An 11,860-nucleotide genomic window follows, 5' to 3' on the forward strand; every position below is an offset into this window, starting at 1 on the left:
ACGAGTTCAAGGCACTACTCTCTGTGTAAAAAATCTGCCTCGTACATCTCCTTTAAACCTTACCCCTCGCACCTTAAACCTATGCCCCATAGTAATTGACTCTTCCACCCTGGGAAAAAGCTTCTGACTATCCACTCTGTCCGTGCCCCTCATAATCTTGTAGACTTCTATCAGGTCTCCCCACAACCTCGTCGCTCCAGTGAGAACAAACTAAGTTTCTCCAATCTCTCCACATAGTTAATGCCCTCCATACTAGGCAACATCCTGGTAAATCTTTTCTGTACCCTCTCCAAAGCCTCCACATCCTTCTGGTAGTGCGGCGACCAGAATTGGACACTATATTCCAAGTGCGGCCTAACTAAGGTTCTATAAAGCTGCAACATGACTTGCCAATTTTTAAACTCAATACCCCAGCCGATGAAGGCAAGCATGCTGTATGCCTTCTTGACTACCTTCTCCACCTGCATTGCCACTTTCAGTGACCTGTGTACCTGTACACCCAGATCCCTTTGCCTATCAATACTCTTAAGGGTTCTGCCATTTACTGTATATTTCCTATCTGTATTAGACCTTCCAAAATGCATTACCTCACATTTGTCCAGATTTATATAGCAGCCTTCAGCCCCACAGCAAATGTCAGGGTCAAAAGATTATTGATGGACTGAACTTTCCATAAATGGGCCAATGACACAATGATGACTGCAAAACATCCAAGAAAATATTCAATTCAGTCCAATAATTTGTCTTATTATCAAACTGAAACAATTCATTCCCTTTTGTTTTAAAATTCCTCCATGGTCTCAGCCCTCTCCATCTCTTTAATTTCCGCCGCCCCCCCACACACCTCTGCAAGATATCCGCACTCATCTAATTCTGGCCTCTTTTTTTTTTAAACCCTACAGTACAGAAAGAGGCCATTCGGCCCATCGAGTCTGCACCGACCACAATCCCACCCAGGCCCTACCCCCATATCCCTACATATTTTACCCACTAATCCCTCTAATCTACGCATCCCAGGACACTAAGGGGCAATTTTTTTTTAGCATGGCCAATCAACCTAACCCGCACATCTTTGGACTGTGGGAGGAAACCGGAGCACCCGGAGGAAACCCACGCAGACACGAGGAGAATGTGCAAACTCCACACAGACAGTGACCCAAGCCGGGAATCGAACCCAGGTCTCTGGAGCTGTGAAGCAGCAGTGCTAACCACTGTGCTACCGTGCCGCCCTCTTCAACATTCCTGTTCTTAATCGCTCCACAAATGGCAACACACTTTGAGCTCTCTGGACCCTAAGCTCTGGAACCACCTTCCCCAAACCTCACTGCCTCTCTTTCCTTCCTTAAGATACTCCTTAAAACTCTGAGCAGGGGTCACTGAATACTTTTAAGGCAGAGATAGATAGATTATTGACTAACAAGAGAGTGAAAGGATATTGGGGATAAATGGGAATGTGGAGTTGAGGCCACAGTCAGGTCAGAGATGGCTTTATTAAATGGCAGAACAGTCTCAAGGGGCCGAATTGCCTACAGCCGCTCCTACTTTGAATGTTCATATGCATCTCTTCAGTCACCCTTTGGTCACCTGCCCTATTATCACTTTTTGTGGCTCAGTGTCATTATTTTGTTTTATAATGCCTCTGTGAAGCATCTTGGGATGGTTTACTAATGGCATTATATTAATACAAATTATTATTACTGCCACTGGATGTCAAACAACAAGGCCAGATGCACTGTTCCAAAGATTGATGTCTCCCTAAACTGACCACATGCTCGACCTATAGTGGGAATCCAGCACAATACAAATCAGTGAGGGCTAACTGGAGTTGTCAAGGGCAACAGGTTGAAAGTATTAGGCACATTGCCTCTGCCATAGAGAGCCTCATGTTAATTTCAGATCCGTCAGCAAACGTAGATCAGGGCTGACCAGATGATATGCTATGCACTGGGTGACACGATGGCACAGAGATTAGCACTGCTGCCTCACAGCGACAGGGACCAGGTACAATTCCAGACTCGGCTGACTGTCTGTGTTGAGTTTGCACGTTCTCCCTGTGTCTGCGTGGGTTTCCTCCAGGTGCTCCGGTTTCCTCCTACACTCCAAAGATGTACAGGTTAGGTGGATGGGCCTGCTCAATTACCCCTTAGTGTCCCAAGATGTGTAGGGGCATTTGCAGGGTAAATACATGGGTTACGGGGCTAGAGCCTGGATGGGATGCTGTGTCGGTGCAGGCTCGATGGGCCGAATGGTCTCCTGCTCTGTGGGGATTCAATGATTCTTAGATCTAAAGCAAACGAAGCAGAGGTCCTTCACGGGACCATGGGGAACTGACACCAAAAACGTTTTACTTGCCTGAATATAGAGCCAGGTAAAGCTGGAGCGCTCCGAGATCAACACGAAAACAGCAGGATGCTGCCTACACGACTTATCACATATCCATTCCCAATCTCCACCCTTCCAACTCCCCCAACCCCAGTTCCCTCCCTCCTCTTTCCACCTCTGCGCCACCGACTTATGGGATGCCACAAGCCCTACCAGCCCACCGTTGTCAGAATAGACCCAATTTGACGCGGTTCTCCTGTGTAGTTGTGATCTGGTTTTGCTGCTGTTGGATTAGCTGCTGAGTCTGAGTGCAAACCAGGCCCCTCAGTTCCAACTCCTGAGAGGATGTATTAGATACCCAAAAGGAAAGAGTACTTTTATTGTAGGATATTATTGTTAGTCTATAAGTAACACAGCAGTAGTGAGCAATAAAAAAACAGAAGAAAATACAATAGAGAATATATTATTCCTGAGACACTGTGCATGTAGAACAGGGAAGGGGCAAACTCAGTTTAACAGAAATCTGCTTACTTTGTATGAAACCCCTGGGGTTCATACTGCCCCTCTCTCTCTCGCTCCTCTCTCTCTGTTTCTTGTTTTCTTTTTCTCTCTTTTCCCTGATTATTCTTCCCTCCTCAGCTTCTTTCTTCTTGCGGTGCAGGAGTCGTTGAATGTGAGGAGGTGGGTGAACCTGCTGGACTCTTGAACAGCCAAGAGTTGAATGGCAAGCACACTGCTAGCTGCTAAAGATAGGGCTGGAAACTTTGCAGAGGCTCCACCAGCAATATGAGGGCTGTTTCCTGTAGCAGAGGCGGCTCGCTATTGACTAATGGCAGGGTCTTCCAATCCTGCCGAGGTCTATGGCATTTTTTATGGCTCTCCCACCATGTAACCAGGGAATCTACAACAGGAGCGGAGGGTCACTTTCAGCCGGACAGGAAGATCCCAATGGCAGGAAGGGCTGGAAAATCCTGCCCATAGTCTTCTACAGTCAGCAACAATTCCCCACCAATCTGGGACTTCACCCATTGTTGAGGAGATATTTTGGAGCTCCAAATCGCAACTGTATCTTCGGGTTACCTAAAAAGGACGGAACAGAATACTTGCTAAATGGTGAAAAGCTAGAACCGGGGAAGGTCCATAGTGACTTGGGGTTTCCATATACTTCGATCATAAAAATGTATAGGTACAAGAAATAATTAAAAAGACAAATGAAAACGCTGGCCTTTGTATCTGGAGAACTAGAATATAAAGGGAGAAAAGTTAAATTTCAGCTATTACAAAGCCCTGATTTGAGCACACCTGGAGAATTATCAGCAGTTCTGAGCACTGGCCTTAGGAAATATGTATTGGTCGTGGAGGGAGTGCAGCCGGACACCTGGACTCCAACAGTTATATTACAGGAAAGGATACACAATTATAGTTCCTGGAATTTAGATGGTTACAGGGTAACTGATTAAAATTTTCAAGATGTTAAGAGGAATAGATGGGACAGCTAGCACAAAACTGATCGGCAAGTCTCAGATCCGGGAGGGTAGTCTAAAAATTGGAGCCTAACCTTTCTGGAGTGAAACATAGAAACACTTGTATACAGAAAGGGTGGGAGAAGTTTAGAATATCTTTCCACAAATTAGTGCTCGATCAATTGTTAATTTTAAATCAGAGGTTGAGAGATTTTTGTTAGCCAAAGGCATTAAAGGATAGGGTGGTGAATGGAGTTAGGACATAGACCTCATTGAATGGTCGTCTGTTCCTCGTTGACGACACACATTTGTACAACATTTCTAAGGCAGTAAACAGGAAAAGAGAACAGAGGAGGAGGAGGCTTTAAGCTGTAATGAGTGGTGGTCCAAAGGCACATTCAGAAAAACGGGTTTTGAACAGGCGTTTGAAAGTGGCAGCAAAGCAAAAAGGTTAAACAGAAAGGTCCAAAATCTTGGACCAGGTCAGTTGACACCAAAGATGGAATAAAGCTAGGAATAAATGCTCAGAAAATGGACAAGATGGAGAGACATAGTCTGGAGGAGAGGAGCAGCAAGTTCATGGGGGAGTGTGGAAACAAAGACAAGGATGATGAATTCAATACACTGGTAAATGGAGAACGACAAGAGGTCAACAGTTACAGGGAGCCAGGTTCATGACACGTTGTGATCAAGAGAGTTTTGAGGTTTAGGTAAAGTGAACTTGGAAAGACAACAAGTGTAATGGACATATGAGAGTTTCACCAGTGGAGGGGTTGTGGTGGGTGTTACAACAAAGCTGGGCATAGGTAGGTTAGGTAAGAAATGAACGTTCAAATTTAACTCAACCAAGGTTCAGTCTGAATGAGCAGCTTGAGGAAGAGGTAGGATTGGAAGCTAAGGGCAGGGATCAAGTAGGATAGCTTCATAGAATCATAGAATACAGAAAGAGGCCATTCGACCCATCGAGTCTGCACTGACCACAATCCCACCCAGGACCTACCCCCATATCCCTACATATTTATCCACTAATCCCTCTAACCTATGCATCTCAGGACATTAAGGGCAATTTTAGCACGGCCAATCAACCCGCACATCTTTGGACTGTGGGAGGAAACCGGAGCACCCGGAGGAAACCCACGCAGACACGAGGAGAATGTGCAAACTCCACACAGAAGTATGAAGTATTGTGTATGAACAATATGAAGTTCGATAAATTTGTTGCCACTTGATGTTGGATAAAGAGTCTGACTGCATATTGATGGTATGGATTGTGAGTGCTCATGGAAATGTACAGCTGGGTCAGCACACATATCATAAAATCCCAACAATGCAGAAGGAGGCCATTCGGCCCATCAAGTCTACACCGACTCTCTGACAGAGTGTCTTACCCAGGCCCCTCCCCCCACCCTATCCCCATAACCCCGCACATTTACCATGGCTGACCCATCTAAACTACACATCTTTGGACATGGATAGTTAACCCACATCAATGGGTGAAACATATAGATAAATAATAAAAGGGAGTAAATGTAGCCTTTGATGCCCTCTTAAGGTGACCATGTTGAGTGGAAGGTTAAGCCATTACAAGAGATAGGCTGTACACATTGGGAAAGGTGGGAACCGAACCAAGTAAGAGCCACTAAGCTGGATCACGAAGCAAAGATACTGGAGTGGGATGGAGTGGTAAACTGTATCAAATGCCACAGAGAACTTAACCTTTCAGCCCAACAGGCACCGACGATTTCACGTTCCAGAATAACAAAACCGTTTCACACAACAAAGTGTATGAGTAAGCAGAAACAAGCAGCCTCCCCTACTGAAGAATTAAATGAAGCAAACCTTGATCTCAGCACAATTGAACACGACTTAGCAAGTGGACAGCTGCACCACAAAACCAGAATTAATCTTACAATTGGAAGCAAATCACAATGATTTCCTAAGCACTGCTTTCCAATACTACAAAGGTTTCCTCTATATTGTTGCATGTTTAAAGGCTTCTACAGGCAAGAGACTGAACATCAAATATCAATGAAATAGAATTACAATAGCTACATAACATAAATGACATGGATGAGTGGAAAAATCCATTAACGCTATCTGTATTTTTACGTTAAGGCAAGCAGTCACACAATCTGTTGATTGACCTAATGAGGGAGAATTTACAGTGTAATAGGCAACAAGCTAAGACACCAGTGAAATTGTTACTAAAATTTTGTTTTCTCAGCTCCACGCTAGGTGCAAATGATGAATAAATTTGGTGCAAAAGTCGTCAGATCTCATGTCTACATATTCATTAAATATTTGGTGAAATAAGTGATCTGATACGTTCTGTATTGTTCAAAGGCCTGATGCCAAAATAAACATACTGTACAATTAAAACAACCACCAAGGCAACAGCAATTTTAACTGGTACCAAGGGATGATCGAACGCTATATTTAAACTAGTGTGCTGAGAAATGTGGTACACTACATACATATAGAATCTGGGCATTATAAGGTGAATCAAAATAGGAAAAATGATCTGGTACAAACTTTCTCACTGCTGTGGCCTATTGGAGTGTTGTGTTAGCCAATCCATGGTTAGCAAATGAATCCATACTAAATGATGGTCAACAGTGATCAAGTTAGCATAGTTTTACATATTACTATAAACCAATTTTATGCGAGCAAGATAGGGTTCACAACTTGATTTACATGCTCCTGATGTAGAAAGATAGCAACGGTAAGTCATTCAGCCCCTTGAGCCTATTCAGAATTTGGTCAAGAGCATGCTTAATTTGAACCTCAGCTTCAGTTATACATCATTGCTCCTTATCTTCATATTTCTACCTAATATAAATCTATGCAACTGCCTTGAAAATTTTAATTAATCCAAAATCCAGGTTTTTTTCATGGTGAGAGTTCCTGGTTTCTACTATCCTATGTGTGAAAAGATGTTATGATGTGGAGATGCCGGCGTTGGACTGGGGTAAGCACAGTAAGAAGTCTCACAACACCAGGTTAAAGTCCAACAGGTTTATTTGGTAGCAAATACCATTTTCTACCAAATAAACCTGTTGGACTTTAACCTGGTGTTGTGAGACTTCTTACTGTGAAAATATGTTCCCTGACTTCACTTCTCTATGAACTAATTCTAATATTAATTTGTGCTCCCTTGTTTTGAATTGCCTGTGTTCACCGTATCGAATCCTTTGATTATGTTAAGCACTCCAATTAGATCATCCCTCGATCTTTTAAATGCAAGAGAATACAAGCCACGTTTATGGAACCTGTCTTCATATTTTAATCCCTTGTGCCCAGTATCATTCTGGTGCATCGACAATATACCCACTCTAAGGCCCATATAGAAACATAGAAAAACTACAGCACAAAACAGGCGCTTCGGCCCCACAAGTTGTGCCGAACATATCCCTAAATTTTAGGCCTACCTATAACCCTCCATCCTATTAAGTCCCATGTACTCATCCAGCAGTCTCTTAAAAGACCCTATTGAGTTTGCCTCCACCACCACTGACGGCAGCCAATTCCACTCGCCCACCACCCTCTGTGTGAAAAACTTCCCCCTAACATCTCCCCTGTACCTACCCCCCAGCACCTTAAACCTGTGTCCTCCCGTAGCAGCCATTTCCACCCTGGGAAAAAGCCTCTGAGAGTCCACCCGATCTATGCCTCTCAACATCTTATATACCTCTATTAGGTCTCCTCTCATCCTACGTCTCTCCAAGGAGAAAAGACCGAGCTCCCTCAGCCTATCCTGGTATGCCTGGTATGGAGGGGAGATCCTATGAGGAGAGGCTGAGGGATTTGGGATTGTTTTCGCTGGAAAGGCGGCGGCTAAGAGGGGATCTTATTGAAACATATAAGATGATTAGAGGTTTAGATAGGGTGGATAGTGATAGCCTTTTTCCTCTGATGGAGAAATCCAGCACGAGGGGGCATGGCTTTAAATTGAGGGGGGGTAGTTATAGAACCGATGTCAGGGGTAGGTTCTTTACCCAGAGGGTGGTGAGGGATTGGAATGCCCTGCCAGCATCAGTAGTAAATGCGCCTAGTTTGGGGGCGTTTAAGAGATCCGTAGATAGGTTCATGGACGAAAAGAAATTGGTTTAGGTTGGAGGGTCACAGTTTTTTTTTTAACTGGTCGGTGCAACATCGTGGGCCGAAGGGCCTGTTCTGCGCTGTAATGTTCTATGTTCTATGTTCTATCCTCATAAGGCATGCCACTCAATCCAGGCAACATCTTTGTAAATCTCCTCTGCACCCTTTCAATCTTTTCCACATCCTTCCTGTAATGTGACGACCAGAACTGAGCACAGTACTCCAAGTGGGGTCTGACGAGGGTCTTATATAGCTGCATCATTATCCCCGGACTCCTAAACTCAATCCCTCGATTGATAAAGGCCAGCACACCATACACCTTCTTAACCACCTCCTCCGCCTGCGGGGCCGATTTTAGAGTCCTATGGACCCGGACCCCAAGGTCCTTCTGATCCTCTACAGTACTAAGAGTCTTTCCCTTTATATTGTACTCCTTCATCCCATTTGACCTGCCAAAATGGACCACTACGCATTTATCTGGGTTGAAATACATCTGCCACTTCTCTGCGCAGTCTTGCATCCTATCTATGTCCCTCTGTAACTTCTGACATCCCTCCAGACTATCCACAACCCCACCAACCTTCGTGTCATCGGCAAACTTACCAACCCATCCCTCCACTTCCTCATCCAGGTCATTTATGAAAATGACGAACAGCAAGGGTCCCAGAACAGATCCCTGGGGCACACCACTGGTGACCGACCTCCATTTAGAAAAAGATCCATCTATACCCACTCTCTGCCTCCTTTGGGCAAGCCAGTTCTGGATCCACAGGGTAGCAGCACCTTGGATCCCATGCCCTCTCACTTTTTCTAGAAATCTTGCATGGGGGACCTTATCGAACGCCTTGCTAAAATCCATATAAACCACATCTACCGCTTTCATAAGGTATGGAAACCAAAACTGAATGCAATACCCCAGGTGGAATCTGACCAAGGTCTATAAACCGAAGCATAACTTCCAAACCATTGTATTCCAAACTGCTTAAGATAAAGATCAATATTTCAGTAACTTTATTGCTTACTTTGTGTACCTGTTCCTGTGGTGATTTATGTACCCAAATCCCTTTTCTCCTCCACATTAGCTCTTGCCATTACAAAAGTGTTCTGATTTGCCTTTCCTGGATCCAAAGTGGTGAATTTGTATTTCCCCCACATTGACTTTCATCTTCCACAGTTTTTCCTCCTAACTTACTTTATGTCCCTTTGTAAAACTTTCTGCCCCTGTCCATATAAATTACTGTACCTAACTCAGCAAACTTGGATATGCAACACTCTTTTCCTTCATCCAAGTCATCACTATAGTGAAAAACTTATGCACCAATATGGATTACGGAGGAAGACCACTTGTTACATCCAGTCAGAGTACATTTCTTTTTATCCCTCCTCTGTCTCCCACCTCCCAGCCAGCTACTAACTCCTGTCATAAGGTTACCTCCAATTCCTTGTGCTTCATGTTTTACCGGTGCACATAACATGCCTTTGAAAGTCCAAAGTACAGACAACATACACAGGTACTTCCATCATGACGGTAACCTCCTCAAAAGATGCAACTAGATTTGTGCGACACAATCTGCCCTTCATATATTCATGCTGTCCCCTTTTGGTCAGCTCATTGTCATCTATGTGCTCGCTCATCCTATTCATGGAGAGGTTCCAGAAACTTCCACACAACTGTTGTTAAAGTGATAAGGCCTAATGGTTCTGCACTGTATCACTTCCCTGGCTAATGTATCTTTGCTGAGGTTCAGTGGCCACAAGATCAAACCCTATACTAAAAACACGCTGTAAAGTTTAAAAGTCTTAGCTAGATTTGTAATTACTTCTTGGATTAGGAATAGAGTAGCAAATTGGAAAATCAATATTTTCACTTTTTCTACCATGCGATAATTTTTTTGATCAGGACCAACAGAAGATATTATTTCACTAAGAAACAGGGAGAAACATGCAGATCCTGACTACATTAAAAATTATTCATAGAATCATAGAATCCATACAGTGCAGAAGAGGCGATTCAGCCCACTGAGTCTGCACATACTCTCCGAAAGACTAATTTACCCAAGGCCTTTCCCCATAATCCCACACATTTCCCAAAGATACCAAAACCGTACTAGCCGACTCAAGAACAGCTCCTTCCCTGTTGCCAGCAGACTTTTGAATGGACCTACCATATATTATTACCTTTACCATATACTAAGCTGATCTTTCCCTATCTGTGTAACTGCAACACTATATTGTGCACCCTCTCCTTTCCTTCTCCCTGTGTACTCTATGAACAGTATGCTTTGTCTGTAACAGCTTGAAAAAAACAATACTTTTCACTGTATCTCAATGCATGTGACAATAACAAATCAAATCAAATTCCCACGGTTAATCCATCTAACCTACACATCTTGAGACACTTATTAGAAATATTTCCAAATCCAACTCTGTGCCAGAATGTTTATGCAAAGAAATTGAGTGAAAATTGAACCAGAACAGAAGTAAATTAACATTAAAATAAATACTTTGGAATTTTAACAAAAAGAGATTTGTTTTGGGTGGGAGTACATAAAGATTCAGAAAACTACCAAAAGAAAAACTATTCCTAACTTGCAACTGAGTTTAGAACTGGTCATTTTCAACCAATTGCCAGAAAACTAAAACTTATTGACATTTGGGTTCTCTTGTAGAACACAACCACAGATCTTAGCTGTCTCTGATGTTCCCTGACCATCCCAGAATTTTCCTAACAACCTCGCACCCTGGACTGCACCAGTTTTGCCACTCTAATTGATGCCCACAGTGAGTGATTTTAAAAGTACACTTGTGCTTGTGCCAAAACAAGGTTTTATCCCTGATGGAGGCCAGCCTTGGCACCAACATTCAGAAAGTTATCTTGATCATGTATTTGGATGGGACAGTTGTCTGGATGCTGTGAGAGCAGTGTCCTTGAGAACGGTTGAAAGTTTTCCACTACTGTGCATTCATATAATGTTTTAAAAATGTGCACACGACACACTTGTAATTTTTCAAAAGTCAAATGCCATTTTCTTGCCTGAATTTAATAATTCTGCAGCAGCCTAAAGTATGTGCAGTTGTACCCATATGTAAGGAACAATAAAGGTTGCCAATTTGAGGTTTAGGTGTCACTTCAACATGAAATCGCAACATCAATCAGTAGTCACCAAACAGGACTGCAAATTAGTGAACTAAAGGGGGGGGGGGAGAGAACACCCCCTGGGAGTGAAAAGGTGCAAAGTGCTCTTCTCCGCCAGAGCAACAAAGAATATATATTACAGAAACACTGCTTTGTGTGCACACAGTGCGAGCGAGAAGGTTCTTTAGAAAGCACCCCCCCCCCCCCGCCCCCGCCTTGACACTAGGCGCGAAACAAAGTGCAAATCCAAAACCACATATACTTCTTTCTGCGATTGAAATGCAACATATATGAAGCATTTGTGCACAACCGGAGATTGCAGGCTGGCCCGAATCATTACACACATACTCGGTTCACGCTACAAGCCCAGCCAGTCATTGCTAAACTGCATTTTACATCGTCCCCATTCAGTCCCCTTCTTGTGGAACAAGAACAGATAATATTTTATATATATACACATTAGAAGTAAATGTTAAGTGGCTTAACTCACAAGAACGTTATTGCAGCAATGCCTCCTCACTCACCTCGTGAAAAATAAAAATCCTGACAGCAAAAGTGGAAAAAAAAGCAAAGGCTCCTCCTCCTCCCAGAGAGAAGCAGCTCCCAGAGACTGGAGTTCAGCTCCCTCTCTCAGTCTGATAGCCCACTGCAGAAAGGACACGGACACAGGCATAGACTGGAGTTCAGCTCCCTCTCTCAGTCTGATAGCCCGCTGCAGAAAGGACACAGCACAGACAGAGACTGGAGTTCAGCTCCCTCTCTTAGTCTGACAACCCACCGCAGAAAGGACAGAGACAGAGAGGCTGTAGAACAAAGAGCAAAGAATAAAGAAAATTACAGC

General features: G+C 43.6%; 1 protein-coding gene across 3 annotated transcripts in view; it reads right to left on the reverse strand.

The window, feature by feature from the left end:
* Positions 1-11,629, reverse strand: part of elovl5 (ELOVL fatty acid elongase 5) — a 107,788-nt gene extending 96,159 nt beyond the window's left edge. The window contains exon 1 of one of the 3 annotated variants that reach the window (XM_078213279.1): positions 11,544-11,629. The gene's annotated coding sequence lies outside the window, so the exon portion shown is untranslated. Of the gene's footprint in view, positions 1-11,509 lie in introns of all 3 variants that reach the window. The other 2 variants (XM_078213278.1, XM_078213280.1) reach the window with 2 other exon arrangements.
* Between the last annotated feature and the right edge of the window lie 231 nt (positions 11,630-11,860).

This window comes from Mustelus asterias, chromosome 5 (assembly GCF_964213995.1).
Source record: "Mustelus asterias chromosome 5, sMusAst1.hap1.1, whole genome shotgun sequence".
Classification (NCBI taxonomy): Eukaryota; Metazoa; Chordata; class Chondrichthyes; order Carcharhiniformes; family Triakidae; genus Mustelus; species Mustelus asterias.